Genomic DNA, 5,641 nt, shown 5'->3' with positions numbered 1-5,641 from the left:
CTCCATTTTTCGTTCACCTGAGTCGAATGAGAAAGGAACTGATGTCCTTGATGAGTGTGTATGTGCTGAGCTTTGTATGCAGAGAGCCGCTAGAGAGCCAGGGAGCAGGGGAAAAGGGAAGCATGCTACCTGTGCCCTAAAGGATGGGCATGAGTGTCCACAGCGCACCTGAAGACAACCCTCTGGAGCCTGCTGCTTTAGATGGAAAATGTACCACAAAGAGTCACGTGTTTGAACACTGGGCCCTGGCATGTGGCACTGTGTGGGGAAGTGGGGTCTTACAGGAGGAAGAGGGTCACTGGCACCAAGGGAAAACTGGACAGAACTGGCTGGCTGGCTCAGGTCCCTACTCCTTCGGCTACCTGCCTTTCCTACTACCATGCCTTCCCTGTCCTTGCAGGCAGAAACTGGGGGAATCGGTGTGGTTGGTGCCCAGGCATGGCTAGGTCGTTCCTTGCTCTGACATCACAAAGAGTCCTTGTGAGGAATGGTGGAACCTGGCCACATAGAGAACTCACTGGGACTGGGTTTGGTCCCATCAAGTGTGGCAGCCATTGGTTGCTAGACTGAATGGTTTGAGAGTTGGTGAATCACAGCATTGGCCAGCTCCCCTAGGACAACCAGACCTGTTGACCCTCAGCAGATTGAGTTTCCCTCTAACACTGTCAGTTTTGTGGCAATCGCCTCTATTTATTCATTCATTGGTTTCAGGCATGATTATGCTTACCGTTATATTCTTCATCTATCTCATGTTCACTTTGATTGTGTCTCGCTATCACAGTATTTATATCAACTACACAACACGAGTGATCAATCACCCAGTGACACTTCCATACGTGTACATGGAGAACTTTGAATACATTCCCCTGATGACACTGCCTACTGCCCACCCCTTCCAAGCCCCTCACTCTTTCCCTTTGCTGTTCAACACCTTGCTTCCCAAGTACAAGTATGGGCCAAGTGCCGTGGACTCCTGTCCAGAGGACTGATGAACATACAGGATGGTCTCTTAAGGAAGGACACCAATGTGTTTCTGGGCTCTAGCACAAAGTCTCCTCCTAGCTGATTATCTCAGGATCTTCCTGGCAGGTCAAGAGGCATGAGTCCAACAAAGGAGCTAGAGACAAGCATCAGCTCAGATCTTGTGATGGTGATTGTGGAACAGGGCAGCTGAAAAGGAATTCAGGGATAGAATAAGTGTAAGTCTAAAAGGAGCTTGTTCTTTGAGGAAGGATGGGACTTTCCTTGGTGAGACTTGCCATGCCCTGTCCCTCCAGCCTACTTCTGTCCTTCTCTCTGCCTGCAGCTGTATGTTCATGGGTTATCTTCTGTCTTAAGGAGGGCGATTATGGCACCGAGCTAAGGTGTTATCAGGCACCGGAGGGGAGGGCAATAATGATTTTGAAGCAAAGGGTTGAGCCTGTGCTCTTGAGTTCTGCTGGTCCTACAGGTCAAAGAACATATTCAGGAACAAAAACCGCCTAGTGCTGGAATTATCTGCCCAGCACTGCACAGACCCCAAGCCCCAAAATAAGCACCTGTCTTTTTGGAGAAGCAGGGGACTTTTTATTGTCAAGGGCAATCTACCCAAATTTCCAAGTCTAGGCTTGGATAAAACTCCTTCCTCCAACCTTAATCTGTTCATGTTTAGGGAAAGGCAGTGGGTAACAGAACCTTCATGGTCCAGCAACAAAGCCCTTCAGGTTCCTTTCTGTTTTGCCAAGGTATTGGTGATGAGAGGAGGGTCTATGGTCTGTGACTTCCAAAAATCTGATATCTGATTACAGAACTGGCAAGTTGCGCTTTGGTGCCCTTTGCTGAACAGTACCTGTATCTCCCTTTCATTGTGTGATGGTTTAGTTAACTAGACTTGCTATCCAGTGCTCAAGTGAGTGATGCACGTTCTCTGAAGAGTGAACATCCTTGTTGACCTCCTGTAAACTTCCACCCAGTTTCTCTGAAGTATGTCCCGCAGCTTGGGTGGGTGCTGTGAGGTCCACTTAATGTGAAAAACTGATGACTTTTGGTGGGAGATGACAGCAGCCTAGCTTCAGGAGCATGGAAATGGCTGATCAGCCCTCCACCCTCAAGCATTGTTGTCACAAGCACTTGTGGCTAGGCCCTGTGTGTAACAGCAACCTTGAACTTTTGAAGCAGTTGGGAACCTAGGTCATGCAGAAAACAAAAGCAGTCCTTCCTCATCTTCTCTTTGCTATTGCTTTTGTATTTGGTGAGGCAGGGTCTCCTGTAGCACAGGCTGGCCTCAGCATCCCTGTGTGGCCCAAGAGAACTTGAACTGATCCTCCTGCCTCCACTTTTCTAGCTTTTCCAACTGCCAAGTGTTTATCCTTTATGAGACTTTCCTGACTTTCACCCCAACCTCTTGTCTAAGGTCCATCAGCTGACCCTTGAAGTACTCTCAGTCAGGGCACAGCTAGTTGTGTCATGTCTAGATGTAGAGTGTGTGTGTGTGTGTGTGTGTGTGTGTGTGTGTGTGTCCTCCTTAAGGTTTGGGTGCCAAAAGTCCCACAAAGAATCAAGTGTTTGAACGTTGTTCCAAGCAGGTGGCACCACGTGGGGCAAACTGTGGACCTTGGACAGTGGGCCTAGCAGGAAGAGGTGGGCCTCTGGGCATCACTGTGGACAGACACTGGAGTGTAACAAGCTTCCTCAGGCTCCTACTGCCCCACTGCCCTAGACCAGCTTTCCCGTCCCTAAGGACAGAATGTGAGGGAACCATGGGGATGTGCTTAGTGACCACTTGTCCAGTCCTTGCTCTGACACCACAAGGAGCCATTGTGACACCTATCCACTGAAGGCTCTGGCTGAGCCTGCTTCTTGTCTTACAGAGCAGAAGCTCTTGGTTTTAGAGCAACTGGACTTCTGTGCCCGTGACAGACTATACTCGCAGTTTAGAAGCTGTTTTGACCACCATATAGTAAGTGCCTTCTGTTCTCTAACCTACAATATTTTATTATGTTTGTTTAATAAACATAAACTCTCCTTCTATTCCCTCCCTCACACACTCACACCATTCTCCACTCCTCTTGTCTTACAGAGCAGAATAGAGAGTAACTGGATTTCTGCACTGTGACAAGACATTCCTGGATTTGTGAAGATTTTGAACCATCATAGTAAGTTCATTCTGTTTTCTATCTGAGAACATTTTATTATGTTTATTTTATACACAGAAAGTCTTCTCCAATTCATGTAAGGGACCCTCTTTGTTTTGAAGTAAAGATTTTTGCGGATGGGGTAATCTGGCGAGCTGGCCCATCATTTCAAGAGCATGTATTCTTGGAACTAGGTTTGATGTACAGCTCTTCTGTGGGAGATCATAACTGCCTATAGCATTATATAGATAGACATTATCACCATGTAATTGATGTGTAGTAGCAGAGAGTGCACTTGCGTGTGGGCATGTGAACATGTGTATGGATGCCCTCAGAGGCCCGTGGTGTAGGATCTCCTAGAGCTGGGTTTGTAGTAATTGTGAGCCACATGACCTGGATCCTAAGAACCAAATTTCGGTAGGTCCTTTGCAGAGCTAGTTGTACCTGGACTCAGGGGCTGGCTGCCCCGCACGGACACCGCCGGGCTTGGGAGGTGTCTGTTGTTCTATATACTTCTCTCGCATCTAATTTTATTCGTGCCTGCTCTCTTCCAGTACAGGTGAGCTCAGGGTTAGGGGATGACCGTCCTTTCTTATCAGTGGCTCTTAGTTTCTAGAATCCTTTGGTTGGTTCTTCCAGTTTGCAGTTGATTCCTGTCAAACCAATCTGTCATATTTTGCTCTACACTGCTTTGGAACATACTTCATTCTTGTCTATCTAAGCATTTAAGTACCCAGTTAGGTGGTCTGAAATGTGTCTGACCTCTTCCTTCCTTCCTTTCCTAGTCTTTTGGATGTAGGAATTCATAGCTCTAAATACTCTCCTAGGCCTGATTTTAAGTCTGTCAACTTTCTCATTGAACTTTTTGGCTCTAGCCATATGAAGGAGGAGGGCCTGACTCTGAAGCAGGACATGGAGGCCTGCTCCTCTGTGGAGGACCCCTTCAACACCGACTATAGAATGATGAGGACTCTGGGACACGGACATTTTTCTGAAGTGAAACTCGCCTTCCATGTTCCCACTGTGACCTGTGTGGCTGTAAAACTCCTTAGAAATAAGAAGAAGTACAACTCGATTTTTAACAGTGAAATAAGCGTTATGAAATCCATGAACCACCCCAATATTATCAAACTTTTTCACGTGATCGAGACGGAAGAGATCACCTACCTGGTGATGGAGCATGCCTCAGAGGGAGAGCTGCTGCGGAGGATCCTGGAACGGGGGTCTCTACCGGAGTGCGAGGCTGAAAGGATATTTACTCAGGTGGTGCATGCAGTGAATTACTGTCATAACAATCAAGTTGTCCATAGAGATATAAAAGCCACCAACATCCTTATGGACTGCAGGGGGAATGCCAAGCTGATTGATTTTAGCCTCGCTGTGAAAGTAACTCCTGGGCAGAAGCTGCGGGGTTTCTGTGGCACTCTGCCCTATTGTGCCCCAGAACTCTTTGCACCCGGGGAATACGATGCTTACCCCATCGACATGTGGTGTTTAGGGATTCTCCTCTTTCTCATGGTGGCTGGGCACTTCCCTTTCCAAGCCAAATCTGTGGCAGGCATGAGGAACGAGGTCACCTCAGGCAACTTCACCATTCCTAAGCATGTTTCTATCGACATTTTCAATGTCATCTTGGAATTACTGATAATCAATCCCGGAAGAAGGCCCACCATCAAGGACATCATGAGGCGCCCCATGATCAGGGCCAGTGAGGCACGTTCACCACCTACTTCCACCCCTAGCCTCCCAGGCACCCCGAGCCCTAGCATTGTCGGGACCATGAGAGTCATGGGCTATAAGCCTGAAGTAATCATTGAATCCCTGAGAGACCAAAAATATGATGAGGTGATGGCAACTTATCTTATATTGCAAAACCAGTCAACTGCGGGAGACTATGGCGACAACCAGGTGAATCCTGTGAAACCCAGGCAGCCAGGCACTGTCCTTCGCCTGACAGAGCCTTACACTTATCCTGGATCCCTAAGGAGAGCTGAACCTGTTCCCTATACCTTTACCTTGCCATCTAAGGGCCAGGAAAAAGAGGAGGAGCATTATTCCAGGAAACTTGCCAGATGCCATAGCATGCCTGCCACCCTATGCTGCCATCCAGACACACACCCTCTCCACCTGGGCTGTCCTATTGCTAAGTCCATCAAGGGCAGCATCCTGGAAATGAATATTTATTTTTCACAGGTTGGATCACGTGACAGCCACACTGATAGTGACCATATATCTCTGGGTCTATACACCAACTCTTCTAGAACATCCCAGAATGAGGGTACAAGTGACTTAGAGAGCCACATGTCCTATAGTCACCAATCTGAATCCTGGAGTTTCCTGGAGGAAGAGGACAGCTCAAGCTCCTCCTCTGAGGATTTATCGGAGATGACAACAGTCATAGAGATAGAGTCTACTATAGTCGCAGAGGAAAAGACTCTAACACAGGAAGACATCGATGCTCAGGAAGCAATCATTGCCCTGAGAGTAAACATCATCAAGGAGGACACCATGCCTGAAGTGAGGGAGGA

General features: G+C 47.8%; 1 pseudogene; it reads left to right on the top strand.

Moving 5' to 3' along the window:
• The first annotated feature begins 3,992 nt into the window (after positions 1-3,992).
• Positions 3,993-4,896, top strand: LOC132654040 (sperm motility kinase-like; annotated as a pseudogene).
• Positions 4,897-5,641: the final 745 nt, after the last annotated feature.

The sequence above is a fragment of the Meriones unguiculatus genome, chromosome 5 (genome assembly GCF_030254825.1).
Source record: "Meriones unguiculatus strain TT.TT164.6M chromosome 5, Bangor_MerUng_6.1, whole genome shotgun sequence".
NCBI lineage: Eukaryota > Metazoa > Chordata > Mammalia > Rodentia > Muridae > Meriones > Meriones unguiculatus.
The sequence above is the reverse complement of the archived record's forward strand: the minus strand, read 5'-3'. Positions and strand labels throughout refer to the sequence as shown.